Here is a 21,586-nt window from a genome sequence, read left to right on the forward strand (position 1 = left end):
ACCACCACGACCATGAACGCGTCCCTTATTAGATGTTTGCCTCATAGTTAGCGTTCACAAAGCAAAGTAAAAAGTGGTTAAGTATGTTAAAAATAATGAACCGCCAATATAAACCCTGATGTAGGGTATTGCACTCTATTTTTTTTTTTATCTATATGACAGCGGTATTTGTGGCCTAAATGTGACACTAACTTATGCACATGTTATCCCAGATGTGCAGTATATTAGAGTTTTTTTTTCACCCTAACCAAAAAGCTGTATTTCTGTCGTAAATGTGACAGTGACTTATGCACGTGTAATCACAGATGTCCAGTATATTAGAGGGTTTTTTCACCCTAACCAAAAAGCTGTATTTCTGTCCTAAATGTGACAGTGACTTCTGCACGTGTAATCACAGATGTGCAGTATATTAGAGGGTTTTTTCACCCCAGTAACCAAAAAGCTGTATTTCTGTCCTAAATGTGACAGTGACTTATGCACGTGTAATCACAGATGTGCAGTATATTAGAGGGTTTTTTCACCCCAGTAACCAAAAAGCTGTATTTCTGTCCTAAATGTGACAGTGACTTATGCACGTGTAATCCCAGATGTGCACTATATTAGAGGGTTTTTTCACCCCAGTAACCAAAAAGCTGTATTTCTGTCCTAAATGTGACAGTGACTTATGCACGTGTAATCACAGATGTGCAGTATATTAGAGAGTTTTTTCACCCCAGTAACCATAAAACTGTATTTCTGTCCTAAATGTGACAGTGACTTAAGCACGTGTAATCACAGATGTGCAGTATATTAGAGGGTTTTTTCACCCCAGTATGCCAAAGACGTATTTATGGCCTAAATGTGACCTTGACTTATGCACGTGTAATCACAGATGTGCAGTATATTAGAGGGTTTTTTCACCCTAACCAAAAAGCTGTATTTCTGTCCAAAATGTGACAGTGACTTATGCACGTGTAATCACAGATGTGCACTATATTAGAGGGTTTTTTCACCCCAGTAACCTAAAAGCTGTATTTCTGTCCTAAATGTGACAGTGATTTATGCACATGTAATCACAGATGTGCAGTATATTAGAGGGTTTTTTCACCCTAACCAAAAAGCTGTATTTCTGTCCTAAATGTGACAGTGACTTATGCATGTGTAATCACAGATGTGCAGTATATTAGAGGCTTTTTTCACCCCAGTATGCCAAAGCCGTATTTATGGCCTAAATGTGACCTTGACTTATGCACGTGTAATCACAGATGTGCAGTATATTAGAGGGTTTTTTCACCCTAACCAAAAAGCTATATTTCTGTCCAAAATGTGACAGTCACTTATGCACGTGTGATCACAGATGTGCACTATATTAGAGGGTTTTTTCACCCCAGTAACCAAAAAGCTGTATTTCTGTCCTAAATGTGACAGTGACTTATGCACATGTAATCACAGATATGCAGTATATTAGAGGGGTTTTTCACCCTAACCAAAAAGCTGTATTTCTGTCCTAAATGTGACAGTGACATATGCATGTGTAATCACAGATGTGCAGTATATTAGAGGGTTTTTTAACCCCAGTAACCAAAAAGCTGTATTTCTGTCCTAAATGTGACAGTGACTTATGCACATGTAATTCTAGATGTGCAGTATATTAGAGGGGTTTTTCACCCTAACCAAAAAGCTGTATTTCTGTCCTAAATGTGACAGTCACTTATGCTTGTCTAATTCCATATGTGCAGTATATTAGAGGGTTTTTTCAAACCAGTATGCCAAAGCTGTATTTCTGGACTTGCAGATAGCCTATGCTGGTGCACTATCGTTGCATAAAATGGCTGCCGATCATGTATTGATATTGACTAACTGAAGAAAAAAAAGTTCGTTTTCAGCAGTAGTTGGCTCAGGGCAGGCTTAACAAAATTGTGCACTGCACCCACAAAACACTTTTTCTGTAGATCGCTGAGTACATAAACCAGTTCTTGATGAGATTTCTCCCTGATCTTTCCCTCACAGCAGCTGCAGCCTCTCCCTACACTCATCCGAGCAGAGTGACGGGCGGCGCTACGTGACTTCAGCTTAAATAGAGGCTGGGTCCCATGCTGCAGTTGGCCAACCACAGCCATGCCAATAGTAGGCATGGCTGTGATGGCCTTTTGGGGCAAGTAGCATGATGCTTGTTGATTTGCTGCTTTGCAGCCTTTCAAAAAGTGCCATAAAAATCGTCGAACACCGAACCCGTAAATGTTCGGGTCCGGGGGCCGAAAATCCTAAAGTTCGGTACGAACCCGAACTTTACAGTTCGGGTTCGCTCAACTCTATGTGTTACCATTGTTAATGAGTTTCACTTCAGATTTATCACTGAGATTTTTTTTTAAAAAGTCACCAAAATGTCTCAATCTCATTGCAGTAAGAGGATGGAGTAGGAATACTGGAGTAGCTCTTCTATATAAAAGTGTTAGGCTTAAAGAGGACCTTTCACCACTCCTGACATGCCTTTTTTAATATCTTTATGCATTCCCCATGTACTAAAAATTCTGGAGCATCCATTGTTATGGCCTTGTGTTGTGCCATTCCTTTATTATTTCTACTAGAAGTTATGAATGAATTGTTAGCAGTCTGACAAGGGGAGGTAACCAGTTTAGGGGGTGTACTTGCACACTCTCACTTTATCCAATCATGGCTGCCATTTTCAGACTGTGCAGGTCCCCCCCCCCCCCCCAACTGGTTACCACCCCTCTGTACCCTTACTGCAGACTACTAGCAATTAATTCATAACTTCTAGTAGAAATAATAAAGAAATGGCACAACATAGAACCATCAGAATTGATGTTCCAGAATTGTTATTACATAGGGAATGCATGCAGCTATTAAAATAGGCATGTCAGGAGTGGTGAAAGAATAAGACTAATTTATCAAACAACATATTATATTTGATAAATGTGACATACAGTCCGCCAACACAGACTTAAGCAAAACTGACTTCAGATATTCTCCTCAGATAAATTCCATCTTAAGAGTATTAGGAAGGTGAACAATCCAATGGATCTGTGCTGATATTAGGTTTAATGTTAGGAGCACCCTTACCATCAAGTATGACATTTGTTGTCAGTATAATCAATATTCAAACCTCTAATTAAAATGTTATTGCAATAATTAAATGTGTCATTTATTGTCTTAGTAGGAACTCTGTGTAAAATGATGTCAGTTCTACTTTTGTTATATTTTATATATTATATTTTTCATTTTATAAAACGCACCCGATGATAAGACGCACCCGAGATTTTAGAGGAGGAAAATAAGAAAAAAATATTTTTCATCAGACCTCATATCAGATCCTCAGATCAGACCCCCATAAATATCAAGACATCACTTCAGACCCCCATATCACGACATCATATCAGACCCCATATCAGACCCCTTTGTCAGAATCCCATCAGCCCTGTATGTCAGACCCCATAAGACCTCACATCAGCCCTTAATGTCATACCCCCATCAGACTTCTAATCAGCCCTTTATTTCTGACCCCTATCAGATCTCAAATCAGCCCTTTATTTCTGACCCGCGGCAGACCTCAGATCAGCCCTTTATTTCTGACCCGCGGCAGACCTCAGATCAGCTCTTAATGTCATACCCCATCAGACCTCAATTCAGCCCTTCATTTCTGACCCCCATCAGACCTCAGATCAGCCCTTTGTTTTTGACCCCCATCAGACCTCAGATCAGAATAAGATTAAAAAACTCCTCTTTGCTCTCCTGCGCCGCAGCTCCTCTTCATTTCTGGCAGAAGTCATGCTCCCCTGTCTCCTTTGGCCCTCACTGCACAGTAACCTGACAGCGTGCAGCATTAGGTCATAGTGCTCTCACTACATTACACTACATCTTGATGCTGTACGGGGCCAGGACAGGGTAGTGCCGACCTCAGCAAAGAAGACCAGGAAGGGTGAGTACCGTAAGCACTTGCAGCGCTTCTTCCCCGCTCCTGGCACCTAATGCATACTAGTGAGCACTTCCATAATGGAAGTGCTGACTAGTATTCGCTTTATAAGCCGCACAGCCATTTCCCCCCCACTTTTGGGGGGGAAAAGTGCATCTTATAAAGCGAAAAATACGGTAACTGTTTATTGTTCAGTTTGAAAGGACAAATATTCTGGAGAGCTTCCTTTATACAGACACAGCATCAAGACTTGGATTCCTGCATCAAACCTAACACTTTACTGAACTGAATATAATTCATGAATTAAGTGTTCTAATTTACTGTAATTAAATCAGTTAGGAATAGCGGCTGTCTCATTCCTTAGTTGAAATTTTAAAGAGAGCAGAACTGTAAAATCTCTGTGACAGAGAAGAATTAATATGAATCCAAGGGTTGGTGACGAGAGCCGGGCAAATGCCAGAGCCCGAAAGCAAAGTGGACACACAGGCTTGTAATTTTCACTTGATTCACTTATATGTGGCCCCTGTCGTTTTCACAAACTGACAACTTCTCTACAGCATGCGTTTACCACTGACTAAGAAATACAGGGATTCTTGTTAAACACTGAAAGTCTGATTTGGCACCAAATGTATTTTTAAAATTCAAAGTTGTGAAGTTTATTGGAAAAATCTGTATGTCTGCTATTTGTACTTTATTATAAACTCTATCTATCTATCTATCTATCTCTAATCTATCTCTAATCTATCTCAGATCTATCTATCTAGCATCTATCTCCTATTTATCTTCAATATATCTATCCATCTATAAAATAGTAATGAGAGTGACACAGCGATTTGAAAATTTGTGGTGTGCCAGCGGCTGCGGAGGCGATCCAGCATCCAATAAAATAAAATAGAAAAATTCCACGGCACTCCCAAAGATGTGGTTCAAAAGTAGTCTTCTTTCTTTAATCACCAAAGCAATGTTTCAGTTCTCTTACTGGGACTGCTTAAGAAAAGTACCATTAAGAGAACGGAAACATCTCTATCTTTCTTTCTTTCTTTCTATCTCATTCAAATTCAAATAACCTTTATTGGAATTACCAAATACACATTGTCATTTACGAATAAATAAGAACTCATTAAAAATAAACCAGTCACCTGACAAAATCATTAAAAATAATGAAATCTACTACTTTTGCTTTATTGTTGATAATAATAATAATAATAATAATAATAATAATAATAATAATAATAATAATAATAATAATAATAAGACAATAATAGCAGCCACCATATTGGTTTGTATTATATTGTTTCAGAATTTGCCAGCTCAAGAGCTTGCATTTTTGATAAGTTTTTTTATTAAAAAATAATACCAAAATAACAATATTACAGTATCTTACATAGTACTATATGTTACTAGGCAAATTTGCCATTCTGGAGTTTAAGGCTAGGTCTCTGCTATGTGGCCACAATGCCTCCGACGTGCACATCAGCACGGATTTCATATTCATTGCAACTAAAAGCCAAATGATCTTTAGATTTCAATTGATGTCTTACAATTCTACCTTCAAGAAAAGAAAACCTAAACGGAAAATAAATTTGACACAAAATGCTAAATTAATTTCACCGGATATTCAATCCACTTTGATGGATGAGTGCTAAGGAATCTATATTTTAGCTGCCATAAAATATGACAAGCCTTGTATGAAAGCCATAGAGAAAGGAATCCTAATGTTAGGCTGCGTGAGGATAGACATTAGCATGTGAATGATATACGGCCATTACTGCTGAATACCAGCCATTGCTCCACTTTCATAATTCTGCTAAGTCACTCAAAACAGTCTGCAAACATTACAGCCAGAAATAAATAAATTACAGCGTGACTGCCACTAAGTGCCGCCAAATCACTTTTGCCACCAATCGGGCAAAATTAAGGAATTTTAATGCATGAATTTTACATGAAAACATAAAGTTCCTTTTCGGATGAAATAGGCTTTGAACCATCAAAAGTGAGGGCAATTATGTAAAATGCCCAGCCGAGTAACGCCATTTACTGCAAATGTCCAAGAGTGAAGTTTTTCTTTTCGATACTTTTGTCTCTTCCATTCAGTGTTTTATATTTACAGTGAAAGAAAGTTGAAAAACAAAATAATTTACCTTAATAAAATGACTGGTCTGAAGAGTGTCATGTCATGCTGCGGCAGATCTACTGGAGGATGTGACCACTTGATGAGATCTGCTGAACGCTATATAAAAGACTGCATGTACTGCATGTACAAACTCTGCCAGTACAAACATATATGAGGGTGGGCAAAGTGACTGAACAGGGCTAAACGTTTATGAAATCTACACTGATATGTGATCTATCTATCTCATATGTATGTATGTATGTATCTATCTAAAAAAGAAGTCAGGCAGCACACTCATATAAAGAAAAACTCAAGCTTGAGAAAGGCTCCAGTATAGAGCCGAAAGGTCGCACTTCCAGTATGGATGAATAAATACAGTATTACCAAGCTTTTCTTTATGTGAGTGTGCTGCCTGACGACTTCTTTTTGTAGTTTTGGTCATTGTCAGACCGATGGGCTTGCACCTCCATGTTTTCATTGCCCCTTGTCTTGTACAGCCATTTTTTTTATTTAGTATCTATCTATCTATCCATATAACTGTCCCATATCCAGGGCCGGCGCCACCCATAAGCAGAGTAGGCAACCGAGTAGAGCGCACTCTGCCTGGGGGCGCTGGCTGCCGCCTGCGCCCCGCCCCCTACTTGTCATTATCTCCTTCTGTTCCTGTACTTGCCGGCCGGATGCGCTCCAACGAGTTCACTTCGGGCAGAGAGAGCGACACACAGCTACGAGACCCTGGTGTATTTAAATCTCATTTCGGCTTTCTTTCAGAAAAGTATCTCCTGGGATTCAAACTCACGACCTTTACACATCAGAGGCAAGGCATCTACCCTCACAGCTATGAAAGCTGTATTACCAGTTGGTTTTAAAAAAAAAAAAAAAAAAAAATATATATATATATATATATATATATATATATATATATATATATATATATATATATATGACTTCTACTGTAGGTAACTTTGATACCTAGTGTACATCCATACACATGTCAGCTGCCCCAACACACCCAGCTCTGCTACATCCATACACAGTGTACTGGGGCAGCTGTCATGTGTATGGATGTACACTAAGTATCAAAGTTATCTACAGTAGAAGCCTTATATATATATATATTTTTTTAAGTAACTGTCTATACAGCTCTCATAGCTTTGAGGGTAGATGCCTTGCCTCTGATGTGAAAGGTTGTGAGTTCGAATCCTAGGAGAAACTTTTCTGAAAGTGTTTTTTTTTTTTTTTAAATACCGGACTGCTACTTAACTTTTTTTTTTTAAGTAACTAGCTACACTGCTTTCATAGCTGTGTGGTTAAATGCCTTGCTTCTGATGTAAAAGGTTATGAGTTTGAGTCCCAGGAGAAACGTTTCTGAAAGTGTTTTTTTTTTTTTTTTAATACCGTACTGTTACTTTACTGCCACGGGGGAGAGGGTGGCTATTGGCACCATGATACTGGCACATGGAGAGGGGAGGAGAGAGGCACTTGATACTGGCACATTAGGGGGCAGGGGGAGAGGATGGCACTATGATATTAGCACAAGGGGGGGCAAGAAATGGACATGAATCATGAGGGGCAGAAATGTGAAATGATGGGGGGGGCAAGAAATGGTCATGAATCATGAGGGGCAGAAATGTGAAATGATGGGGGGGGCAAGAAATGGACATGAATCATGAGGGGCAGAAATGTGAAATGATATGGGGGGGGCAAAATATACATTTGCTTCTGTTGACAAAAATCCTTGCACCGGCCCTGACTTCGGGCGCGCAATCCCGCGAGACCAGTGACCTCCAGAGGTGGGTCTCGCGGGATCACGCGCCAAAGACACATGATCTTGGCAAGAGCCAAGGCAATGTGGAACTGGAGCACAGCGAAGAGCAGAACCTGGTTTGCACCCCTGGCAACCGCACTCTGACAACCTGCACTAGGGTGTCAGAGGCTGCAGGACAGTGACTGGCAGCAGGGTGGCACACACTTGTGTACAGGGGTCAGGGCACACCTGCTGCTTGACTAGGGGCCATAGATTCTGACTGGCACAGGGTGCCTAGCAGTGGCACATGGAGCCTAATAGGTGGCACAGACTGTCTAAAGGGCTATGAATGGTACAGGGTGCAGGACAGTGCCAGACTGGCAGAGGGCACAAGGCAGCATACTGTTTTATGTTGCCCTGGTGGCACAGGATTTCAGACAGTGGCTGAATGGCGCCTGACAGTGAATAGGTGGCACTGCTCGTTTTTGGTGTGCCAACCTGCTGAACAGCGCAGAGTGATTGGCATCACTGGGATGGTACTAGGTGGCAGACAATGGCTGGATATTATATATACATGACCATAGTCAGACTGGCACAGGGTACGCGACCATAGTCAGACTGGCACAGGGTACCTGACCATAGACTGGCACAGGGTACACGACCATAGTTAAATGTTGCATGCAATAGGTGGCTGAAAAAGGGGCGCAAAAGTGGGCGGGAAAATGGGTGTGGTCAATGGGCGGAGTCAAGGGGGCGGCAAAATTAGCTTTTGCCTAGGGTGGCAAAAATCCTTGCACCAGCCCTGCCCATATCTATCTATCTATATATCTATCTACCGTATTTATCTATCTCTCTATCTCTTCCAGATTCGAAGTGTCTTTATTGGCAGAACAAAGATCACAGAAACAGATACAAAACATCCTGCACAATATGATAACTGAATATGCAGATGTGTATAGCCACATTTATAAAAGAAAAATCTGAGAAAATAATGCACAACACAATAGATGCAAACATTATATATGGACTAAGCCCTCATTCTGATATGATGAAATCTGAGACTCTCAGACAATATATTTTGATCAAAACACATCTGTGCCCGCCTAACAGCGCCAAGGTGGTCTCAGACAGGCAGGTCCTACTCTAAACCTACCTATGCTGTATGGGGATCTATATTCAGGAGAGCAGACCCTGCATATATAGTGTGCTGCTTCTAGTCACCTTTGTGTGCATCAAGCAACCAATGAGAGGAGGAGCACGCACAACTACATGTACCACCTAATCAAGGTCGCCTGTGAGGTAGGCAGGGCAAAGGTGCACAAAAATGCTGATCCCCAGATAATAGAAGTGCATTCACAATTGAAGGTGTCACTCCTTCTAGAGTATACCAAAAACTAGTCAAAAATCCCAGAGAAAAGATTAAAAAGCATCCTGCATGATGTAATAAATGAATATGCAGATGTGCATGGCTCTCCAGAATGTAGATGCTCAACGGCATAGGTAGTTGTACTGTAGGACCTGCCTGACTGAGACCACCTTGGCGCGGGTAGGCAGGCACATCCATGCACATCCGAATATTCAGTTATCATATCGTGCAGGATTTATTATTATTTTTTTTTATCTGTTTCTGTGTTTTTTGACTAGTTTGTAGAGCTGGTCTCAGTAACAAGGAGCAGCAAACTATATGTGCAGGGGCTGCTCTGCTGAATATAGATACCCAATGGCATAGGTAGGTTTAGCGTAGGACCTGCCTAAGACCACCTTGGCGTGGGTAGGCGGGCACAGATGTGTTTTGATAAAGATATATTGGCTGAGAGTCTCAGATTTTATCATAGAGTGAGGGATTAGTCCATATATAATGTTTGCATCTATTGTGTTAGTGCATTATTTTCCGTGATTTTTTCCTTATAAATGTTGCTATGTACATCTGCATATTTAGTTATCATATCATGCAGGATGTTTTGTATCTTTTTCTGGGATTTTGATAAATTTATGTGCTTGGAGGAGTGGCACCTTCAAGGGTGAATGCAGTTCTATTTTATCCTGGAAGTAGCATTCTTGTGCACTTTTTGCCCCACCTATCCCACATGCGACTTTGATTAGGTGGTACATATACAGTGGATATAAAAAGTCTATACACCCCTGTTAAAATGTCAGGTTTCTGTGCTGTAAAAAAATTAGACAAAGATAAATAATTTCAGAACTTTTTCCACCTTTAATGTGACCTATAAACTGTACCACTCAATTGAAAAACAAACTGAAATCTTTTAGGTGGAGGGAAGAAAACAAAAAAAATACTAAAATAATGTGGTTGCATAAGTGTGTACACCCTCTTATAACTGGGGTTGTAGCTGTGTTCAAAATGAAGAAATCACATTCAAAATCATGTTAAATAGGACTCAGCATACACCTGCCATCATTTAAAGTGCCTCCGATTAACCCCAAATAAAGTTCAGCTGCTCTAGTTGGTCTTTTCTGAAATTTTCTTAGTCGTATCCCGCAGCAAAAGCCATGGTCCACAGAGAGCTTCCAAAGCATCAGAGGGATCTCATTGTTAAAAAGTATCAGTCAGGAGAAGGGTACACAAGAATTTCAAAGGTATTAGATATACCATGGAACACAGTGAAGACATCATCAAGTGGAGAAAATCTGGCACAACAGTGACATTACCAAGAACTGGACGTCCCTCCAAAATTGATGAAAAGACGAGAAGAAAACTGGTCTGGGAGGCTACCAAGAGGCCTACAGCAACATTAAAGGAGCTGCAAGAATATCTGGCAAGTAATGGCTGTGTGGTACATGTGACAACAATCTCCCATATTCTTCATATGTCTGGGCTATGGGGTAGAGTGGCAAGACAAAAGCCTTTTCTTACGAAGAAAAACATCCAAGCCAGGCTACATTTTGCAAAAACACATCTGAAGTCTCCCAAAAGCATTTGGGAAAAGGTGTTATGGTCTGATGAAACCAAGGTTGAACTTTTTGGCCATAATTCCAAAAGATATGTTTGGCGCAAAAACAACACTGCACATCACCAAAAGAACACCATACCCACAGTGAAGAATGGTGGTGGCAGCATCATGCCAAGGGGCTGTTTTACTTCAGCTGGAACTGGGGCCTTAGTTACGCTAGAGGGAATTATGAACAGTTCCAAATACCAGTCAATATTGGCACAAAACCTTCAGGCTTCTGTTAGAAAGCTGAACATGAAGAGGAACTTCATCTTTCAGCATGACAGCGACCCAAAGCATACATCCAAATCAACAAAGGAATGGCTTGACCAGAAGAAGATTAAAGTTTTGGAATGGCCCAGCCAGAGCCCAGACCTTAATCAGATTAAAAATCTGTGGGGTGATCTGAAGAGGGCTGTGCACAGGAGATGCCCTCGCAATCTGACAGATTTGGAGTGTGTTTGCAAAGAAGAGTGGGCAAATCTTTCCAAGTCAAAATGTGCCATGCTGATAGACTCATACCCAAAAAGACTGAGTGCTGTAAAAAAAAACAAAAGATGCTTCAACAAAGTATTAGTTTAAGGGTGTGCACACTTATGCAACCATATTATTTTATTTTTATATTTTTTCTTCCCTCTACCTATAAGATTTCAGTTTGTTTTTCAATTGAGTTGTACAGTTTATAGGTCACATTAAAGGTGAAAAAAGTTCTGAAATGATTTATCTTTGTCTCATTTTTTTATATCACAGAAACCTGACATTTTAACAGGGGTGTGTAGACTTTTTATATCCACTGTAGGTGTTCGTGCTCCTCCTCTCATTGGTTTCTTGATGCACAAAAAGTTAACTAGAAGCAGCACACTATATGTGCAGGGTCTGGTCTCCTGAATATAGATAGGTAGATTTAGAGTAGGATCTGCCTGCATGAGACCACCTTGGCAAAGGGTGTTTTGATCAAAATATATTGGTTGAGAGTCTCAGATTTTATCATATCAGAATGAGGGCTTAGTTCATATATAATTTTTGCATTTATTGTATAAGTGCATTATTTTCTGTGATTTGTCTTTATTGGCAGGAACACATTACACATTATCTTTGCCAAGGCAAGTGGGAAATAATAGAATATGAGCTAATGATAAATGAAGGAAAGGATCAATAGAAGCCCCTGGCATCTCCATCTCTCAGTATCTGGCATGCACTAGCACACTGTGCTGCTATACAGTACCTATTGTGTTTTCTTCAGTCAGCAGGATCCTTTATCTATCAAACGCTATACATTTTCTCATGGGCTACAGTTACACCTGGGGTGAAAAGTGAAATATATGTTTATCGTTTTACAGGTACTAAGACTAGACCATGATTAAAAGCAGAATCGTCTTTCAGGATTATTGCCAAGTGAATTGAAAGTTATTAAATGATCAGTGCATATTATAAACTGCATCATATAACAGCTTAATAAGTGAGCTAAATTAATGGGACATGTGGCATTCATCCAACAGATATCATACCACAGTAACTACAGTAAGTCTACATTGTGCATATGGCATTGTGACTTTGTTTTCCAAGTAGAAGATATCTACAATATGCGTTGATCATTCTGAAATTCACAGTCACAGTCTATTTTTATAGCCTCAGTTCTAAGATAGAAGAAATATCTTTCAGATGCTTTAAATGGCATTTATTACTTACATATTTCCCTTGTTTTTCCTTTTTTTGTAATCTGGTTTTATGTATAGTGTGGTGGGCATGCTCTGTGACCGACAGTAAATGATGGATAAAATGCAAAAGCACATCCTATAAAATGAATTAGATGTGAAGGTTCAGTGCTGTGATTAAAATACAAAATGAAGCAGGCAACATCTCTCTGCAAACACTGAATATATGGATCATACATTTTATTAATGCTTTCAGTGATGATCCAAGTTATGAAAAATTCACTTTGGCTGCTTCGCCAAATTTCACAAAGAAATTTGATTTGTTAGGAAATACTTAGGCACAAATCGCATTCCTTTGTAGCAGGTCCAATGAACTGAACCCCTCGGAAGCCGCATTCATCACTGATCGCGGCATCTGATGTTAAAATTTAGGCCTTTCAGGGGTTAATCAGAATTAAAAAAAACATACTCACTTTATCCATTTGCTCGCGGAAAGGCAGTCATGGCCATCGTGCTTGAAGAAACCATGGAAAATCTTGTGCGGTGACGTGATGACGTCATCATGCTGGCTGGGAGCGGTGACGTCATCTGACATCACTGCGCCCTACCAGTGAGGTGATGTGGTGACGTCACACGTCACCCTGCGTGAGATTTCATGCGGTTTCTTCAATGAAGGTGGCCACGACGGCCTGTCAACAAGCAAATGGATGGGCTGAGTATGTTTTGTTTTTTTGCTGCCGCTCAACACTAAATCCTATATTTACTACATAATTAAATGTGAAGCTGTACTAAATATTTTGATAAAAATAATTTGTGCCCATCCTCCACAACAAGGTGACCTCTTACATATGGGACCTTACTCTATAATGACTTCTCTCTTTATGCCTAAAGGCTTCAACTGACTGACGTTTTTGTATTATGAAGGTGGAGGTGTCACTGCCACAATTTGGTCCGGTACTCATGGTACGACCACTCGGCACGGTTGTGTCATGGTTTCAAAATGGTAGTGCTGCAGCCGGGTACTGCACAGCCATGCAGGCTGCAGTATGCTTTAATTAAAATAGCGAGGACTGCATTGTTTAGTTGATCTTCATTGTTAATGGCCACATGGTATTGTGGGTGCAGCCATTAACAATGGAGACCAAGTAAACAGTGCAGTACTCTTTAGCTTAATTAGGGCCCACTGCAGCTTGTACGCCCGCGCTGCACCCAACTGCAATACTGCCACGCTACAACCATGACATGACTGCAAGGCGGACATACCTTTCCCATCCATCTTTTACATTACATACCTATTAACATTATAATAGCCAAAGTATAAAGTAGCAAGTACGCCATTATAATCAGGGTAAACCAGCCAATCTTTATTACAACATACAGTATATAACCAATATATGAGGTCCTCTGGATCAACATGTAGGATAACAAGCTGAACTGGGTGTATATATGTCTGTTTTTCAGCCTTACAAACTATAGGGTCATCTATTAATCTGAAATACGCCTAAAGTAGGTGTATTTCAGGAGCAGATTGCGGTGCAACAGTTAGCTGTGCTGCAATCTGCGCCTTTTCCCGCTCACACCAGGTCTAAAATTGTGGGCATGGTGTGGGTGGGGAAGAGGATTGGCCGGCATTTTCTACTATGTGCTATGCCTGTTTTAGGCGTAGAAAAAGGTCTAAATGTATGACATCTCAGAAGCTGTCTTATATTTAGACCTGGGGGAAGATGCGCCAAAGTAAGATAACACGATCAGTTAAGAAATTTGAGTTAGTGTGTTAACCCTGCTACATCTGTAACTTCGGCAGAACCACCACCAGTTTAGGGGTTTATTAAGACCGGCGTCTAAAATGCCAGTCCTAATAAATGTGCCCCTTTGTGACTAAAACAAAAAGGTCATTATTGTAAAAGACTCTAAAAGCAGTCAAAACAATCAATACTAAGAAGGTGATCAAAATGCAAAAAAATAAGGTTACAAAATAGATGATAATGCAAGTAGAACAAGGTTGTCCAAAAAAAAACCTGTGCAGTAATATCGGCCGCTGGAGCGATCTAATCCCCAGAAAATTATAAATCAAAAGTATCCACGGCACTTCTGTAAGTAAAATCAGTGTACATTTATTCACCAACGCAACGTTTCGGTCCACACACTGGAACCTTTCTCAAGCAGTAAGCAGTATATAGTTAGATCCTAAATTCCTTGAAATCATGTAAGACCTATAGGCACAAGGAGAAGTGAGTCATTTTACAGTAGGTGCCCATCTAAGGCTGTTCTGTGGATGCTGGATGCCGACGGAATGCCCGCCGGCCCCATTAGGTATAATGGGATCGGGCAGGGATCAGGCTGCATTCTAGCAGACAATGCGGGGGATTGGCCAGACACAAACTGCTGCATGTTGCGGCTTATGTCCAGACGATTCCCGGTATTGTCTGCCGGAACAGCCCAACCGAATTCCCACCATATTCACATTTTCCCAACGGAATTCATATATACAGTACAGACCAAAAGTTTAGACACACCTTCTCATTCAAAGAGTTTTCTTTATTTTCATGACTATGAAGGCATCAAAACTATGAATTAACACATGTGGAATTATATACATAACAAACAAGTGTGAAACAACTGAAAATATGTCATATTCTAGGTTCTTCAAAGTAGCCACCTTTTGCTTTGATTACTGCTTTGCACACTCTTGGCATTCTCTTGATGAGCTTCAAGAGGTAGTCCCCTGAAATGGTCTTTCAACAGTCTTGAAGGAGTTCCCAGAGATGCTTAGCACTTGCTGGCCCTTTTGCCTTCACTCTGCGGTCCAGCTCACCCCAAACCATCTCGATTGGGTCCAGGTCCGGTGACTGTGGAGGCCAGGTCATCTGGCGCAGCACCCCATCACTCTCCTTCATGGTCAAATAGCCCTTACTTTCAAAGTTTGCCCAATTTTTCGGCTGACTGACTGACCTTCATTTCTTAAAGTAATGATGGCCTCTCGTTTTTCTTTACTTAGCTGCTTTTTTCTTGCCATAATACAAATTCTAACAGTCTATTCAGTAGGACTATCAGCTGTGTATCCACCTGACTTCTCCTCAACGCAACTGATGGTCCCAACCCCATTTATAAGGCAAGAAATCCCACTTATTAAACCTGACAGGGCACACCTGTGAAGTGAAAACCATTTCAGGGGACTACCTCTTGAAGCTAATCAAGAGAATGCCAAGAGTGTGCAAAGCAGTAATCAAAGCAAAAGGTGGCTACTTTGAAGAACCTAGAATATGACATATTTTCAGTTGTTTCACACTTGTTTGTTATGTATATAATTCCACATGTGTTAATTCATAGTTTTGATGCCTTCAGTGTGAATCTACAATTTTCATAGTCATGAAAATAAAGAAAACTCTTTGAATGAGAAGGTGTGTCCAAACTTTTGGTCTGTACTGTATATATATATATATGATGATCACAGGTCGGCACTGCTGTTTGAAGTCGCGGTGCACGAGTCTATGGGATGGCGTCCCAATGTAAAATTAGTAGAAAAGACCGGCACTCGCTGTAGATGAATCTTTGTATTTTATTCAGTCACATATACAGGCAATAAGTGACGCGTTTCGGTGCTACCGCACCTTCATCAGACTTATCATCATACAAGGAACATTTCATGTTTAAATAGAGCGCCCAAACACAGGGAAATGACATCATACAGAAAACCACACCCACCAATCAGTGTTAAATCAAAAACATATGAACAAAACGAAAACACACTTCATAGTGACATTTCTCTGAATTCACTTTATGTTATTCCTTTCTTCTTCCTTCCTTACGTACGCTGTAAAAAATATATATAAAGAAAAAAATCTATTTAATTTTTCTTTTCCAAAAGATATTTTTGTTTTTTTAATTTTTTAAAAAAAAATTCAAAAAAAAAATTTTTGTTGCACAATTGCAATATTTATAAAGACTATTATTACTTTTTTCCAAAACACGAAATCTTGGAAATTTTTGTCAAGGAAAAATTATATTCTATTGGTCCGTGGGGCTCAATCGTTTGTAGTCGATGTATCCAGTAAGCTTCCCTTTGAAGCAATAATTTGTTTCTATCCCCACCCCGACGTGGAAGGGGTACGCTTTCAATGATCTAATAACGCAATTGTGCAACTGTGTGTCTATGTTCGTGGAAGTGAAATGGTACAGGAAATAATAAATTTTGCTTTCTAATGGTAGATTTATGGTTGCTTAATCTATCTTTCATCCTTGTTGAGGTTTCACCCACGTACAATAGACCACAGGGGCACTTCAAGATGTATATAACAAAGCGGCTATCACATGTAAAAAAGTTTTTAATGGGTATGCGTTCACCAGATTGTGGATGTGTGAAATGTGTGCCCTTAATTACACTGGAACAGTGTACACAGTTTAAACAAGGGAAAGTTCCCATTTTAGGAGTAGCCACTTATTGCCTGTATATGTGACTGAATAAAATACAAAGATTCATCTACAGCGAGTGCCGGTCTTTTCTACTAATATTATATATATATATATATATATATATATATATATATATATATATATATAGAATAAATAAATACACCGCAGCACATCCAATGGTGAAAAAAACTGTGGGATCCTTTATTCACCCAAGCGACGTTTCGGTCCACTTGCTTGGACCATTTTCAAACCGCTTGAAAATGGTCCCACCAAGTGGACCGAAACGTCGCTTGGGTGAATAAAGGATCCCACAGTTTTTTTTACCATTGGATGTGCTGCGGTGTATTTATTTATTCTGGATTTGACACAGTGGTAGAGTGTTGACATCGCTGGCACCCAGTACTTGTTACAAGGTGTGCTGCCCGGAACTCCCGTTACTATATATATATATATATATATATAAAACCAGATGTGTAACTATGTAACTATGTTCACACCAGCTATGTTATTTTCTTGGAAGTGGCAGATGTGTCACATAACTGAAACTGAGAAACTGACGCTAGATGAACCTCCAAGACTATAATGGTCTCAGTTGGGTTCCTACTAGGGAGGCCAACATTTTACCTGACAAAATAGCAAAGCATGTTGTGCTATTTTGTCTGTTTTTTTTTTTCTTTTCAAAAAGCTGAGAAGTTATTTCTACAGAACAGGAATTGTTCTATGACATAAAAAATTAAGCAAAAAAAAAAACAATTCAAATTTTTTTTTTTAAAGTAAAGTTTTTTTAAGTATGCTCTGTGACCAATGCAGAGGTCAGGAAGGAGTAGCAGAGTGGTGGTATCACTTATTGCAAATGGAGGTATCTTGTGCTATCTATATATAGGTGATATTTGTCATCCTAATCCTGCGTGTGATGATTTCAAAATGAATGCTGATAAGTGATGTGTACAGACTGAGATGTAGCGCCTATAAGTAGCTAGTGGGAAAAGTGCTGAATTTTAGTACTTAAAAAAAATAAAAATAAAATATATATATACACTGCTCAAAAAAATAAAGGGAACACAAAAATAACACATCCTAGATCTGAATTAATTAAATATTCTTCTGAAATACTTTGTTCTTTACATAGTTGAATGTGCTGACAACAAAATCACACAAAAATACAACGCCTGTGCATGCTCCTGATGAGGTGGCGGACGGTCTCCTGAGGGATCTCCTCCCAGACCTGGACTAAAGCATCTGCCAACTCCTGGACAGTCTGTGGTGCAACGTGACGTTGGTGGATAGAGCGAGACATGATGTCCCAGATGTGCTCAATTGGATTCAGGTCTGGGGAACGGGCGGGCCAGTCCATAGCATCAATGCCTTCGTCTTGCAGGAACTGCTGACACACTCCAGCCACATGAGGTCTAGCATTGTCTTGCATTAGGAGGAACCCAGGGTCAACAACATCCAGCATATGGTCTCACAAGGGGTCTGAGGATCTCATCTCGGTACCTAATGGCAGTCAGGCTACCTCTGGCGAGCACATGGAGGGCTGTGCGGCCCTCCAAAGAAATGCCACCCCACACCATTACTGACCCAATGCCAAACCGGTCATGCTGGAGGATGTTGCAGGCAGCAGAACGTTCTCCACGGCGTCTCCAGACTCTGTCACGTCTGTCACATGTGCTCAGTGTGAACCTGCTTTCATCTGTGAAGAGCACAGGGCGCCAGTGGCGAATTTGCCAATCTTGGTGTTCTCTGGCAAATGCCAAACGTCCTGCACGGTGTTGGGCTGTAAGCACAACCCCCACCTGTGGACGTCTGGCCCTCATATCACCCTCATGGAGTCTGTTTCTGACTGTTTGAGCAGACACATGCACATTTGTGGCCTGCTGGGGGTCATTTTGCAGGGCTCTGGCAGTGCTCCTCCTGTTCCTCCTTGCACAAAGGCGGAGGTAGCAGTCCTGCTGCTGGGTTGTTGCCCTCCTACGGCCTCCTCCATGTCTCCTGATGTACTGGCCTGTCTCCTGGTAGCGCCTCCATGCTCTGGAGACTACGCTGACAGACACAGCAAACCTTCCTGCCACAGCTCGCATTGATGTGCCATCCTGGATAAGCTGCACTACCTGAGCCACTTGTGTGGGTTGTAGACTCCGTCTCATGCTACCACTAGAGTGAAAGCACCGCCAGCATTCAAAAGTGACCAAAACATCAGCCAGGAAGCATAGGAACTGAGAAGTGGTCTGTGGTTACCACCTGCAGAACCACTCCTTTATTGGGGGTGTCTTGCTAATTGCCTATAATTTTCACCTGTTGTCTATCCTATTTGTACAACAGCATGTGAAATTTATTGTCACTCAGTGTTGCTTCCTAAGTGGACAGTTTGATTTCACAGAAGTGTGATTGACTTGGAGTTACATTGTGTTGTTTAAGTGTTCCCTTTATTTTTTGAGCAGTGTATATATATATATATATATATATATATATATATATATATATATAAATATGTAATGTATTATTTGGACTATAAGACACACTTTTTCCCCAAAAAGGAGGGGAAAGTGTCAGTGCATCTTATAGTCGAATGCTAATGACTGCTTTCAATATGGAAGTGGTCATAAGCGTGCGGGAGTTGCAGGGAGGGAAGCGCTGTGCAGTACTTACCCTCCCTGGTGGGGTCTGTTCTGGCGTGATGGGGCTTGGGGTCTGATTTTGGGCTCTGATCTGAGGTGTTATGAAGAATGGGGGTATGATTTTGGGGTTCTGATTCGGGATATGATGAAAAAAAATGTTCTTTTAATTTCATCCTCCAAATCCTATTGGTGTCTTATAGTCTGGTGCATCTTGCAGTTTGAAAAATACAGTATACATGTATATAGTGACATGGAAAATTAGAAATATTTTTTTTTTTTAATACAGTATGTTCATGATAAAAACTTTAATTAAATAATAGTTCATTTTTCTGATGTCTGATATTAGTGGTTCAGAAGTGTTTCCTTCTAGGACGGACATTACAAGCATGTAGGCAAATGTGGAAATTAAAAGAGTTGTTTGATTTTTGACAATTTACTTTTCTTAGAAGGGTATCCTAATAGTATGCTATAATCCAGCTGCTTAGACTCATAACAATCAGCTGTAAACTCTGAGGCAATCTAGCAGAAAATCTTCAGCCGCCCTGCAGCGCCACCACGGGACAAATAAAGCATTACGTTTCCTAATGTAGTCAGTGGCCTGCCTTTGTATTATAGAGAGGCAATGGGTGACATTTACTAAAGGTTTTACACCTCTATTGCAGCATAAGAAAGAGATATAGATTGTAGATTATGGTGCACGCCATATTTGTGCAATAATTTGCTACATTATAAGCTTCTCTGCACTTTTCCGAAGTGCCATAGCTTAGCAGGAGGGTGTGGGGCTTTACGTAGCCTACCAGATTTACTATAATTTTCTCCAGAAAGTAGCATAAGTTATAGCCTATAGCTGGCATAGACGTTAGTATCTGGAGCATGTCAGGGCAGAGACGTGCCTACGGTAATTTATTAAGATGTATCTGCCTCTTAATAAACTAAGCGCATTTCACACCAGTGCAGGGAGATCAAGACTGTAGTATGGGTATGACAGTATTGATAAATGTCCCTTAATGAGTTAGAAATACTCTGATTGTAGTCCCTCTATCTTCTGATAGATAGGAGACCTCAATGGAGGACCTTCTTTTAGTAACTTACAATTGCTAATATATCAGAAATCTGCCTAAATTACCTATATATCTAGAGAGTGGAATGGGGTGTTAATTAGTTAGCAAATAAAATAGTATTATATTTTTTTTATTTTATATTTTCTTAAAATGTTTCTAAATTTAAAAGTCCATAAGTTGAATATATAGTATGACACGATTGTGCATTTGACGACATTCCAGTCTTTGAACTTTATCGTGCCTTGCATTGAGAAAGAGTTACGGAACTTTAGAAGGCAGAAGCCAAGCATTGTTCTGATAGGAGTGCATGAGACACAATTGGTCTTATTTCAGAAGAAGATAAAAAGTAAAAAAAAAGATCCAGAAGTACTAGGGCAGTGTGAAATCACAACAGGCACCTGTCTTCACAAAAGAAGCGGCATTGTATTTAACTTTTATTTTACATCAAAGAAAACCTATGCACCCTCATCTCTAAAAAGGTCTGTGAATAGATTAAAATATCTTTTTGAACTTTCAATTTGAAGAAGCTTTCAATTAGTAGGTTTCCTGAGTCTCAGAGGGAAATAATTTCACATTTATAGGAATATTGCATGACACAGGAAAAAAAAATCTACTTACAAGCAACTGAAATGAATGGGAGCAGCAGTGCAGTAAAAAGGTATAAAGTTCTGTCCACCACACAATGGGTGAAGCTGTTCTGGAGTCAATCTTCAAAGATGAGTAAAGAAAAGAGGGCAGCACTCACCACTGCTGTGTCAAGCTTCTTTTATTCTTCCAAAAGTCCTCATTAAAACAGGGCTGGGGCAGATTCGACCTTTACACAGACCGCCGAGTGGCGACGGACGTTTACCCCTTGTGCACTTCCTCGCTCTGACCTCCCACACGCTTATGAAAGATATTGATGCTGCTACAGGCGGGCAAAGGGGGACAATATGTGGACTTAATCCCTCCCTCAAATCTGTCAGACTGAGGACCGTCTGCCGCCTCCTGCTGTAAATCCATGTCTGCCAAAAACTCCAAACAGGAGACCTCAATCTCATCAAATTTTTCTGAAATGTTGAAACCTCAATAGTTAATATCTACTGGGATATCACCCTGTTTTTTCGGGTTCTCTTGCA

At 40.2% G+C, this 21,586-nt stretch overlaps 1 protein-coding gene across 2 annotated transcripts in view; it reads right to left on the reverse strand.

Moving 5' to 3' along the window:
- Window positions 1–21,586, reverse strand: part of NCAM2 (neural cell adhesion molecule 2) — a 478,060-nt gene that overhangs the window by 279,899 nt on the left and 176,575 nt on the right. Inside the window, exon 1 of one of the 2 annotated variants that reach the window (XM_040423216.1) lies at window positions 12,411–12,511. The exons of the other annotated variant lie outside the window; for it this stretch is intronic. The gene's annotated coding sequence lies outside the window, so the exon portion shown is untranslated. Of the gene's footprint in view, window positions 1–12,410; window positions 12,512–21,586 lie in introns of those variants that run through there. 2 annotated transcript variants of the gene reach the window in all.

The sequence above is a fragment of the Bufo bufo genome, chromosome 3, assembly GCF_905171765.1.
Source record: "Bufo bufo chromosome 3, aBufBuf1.1, whole genome shotgun sequence".
In the NCBI taxonomy this organism is placed as follows: domain Eukaryota; kingdom Metazoa; phylum Chordata; class Amphibia; order Anura; family Bufonidae; genus Bufo; species Bufo bufo.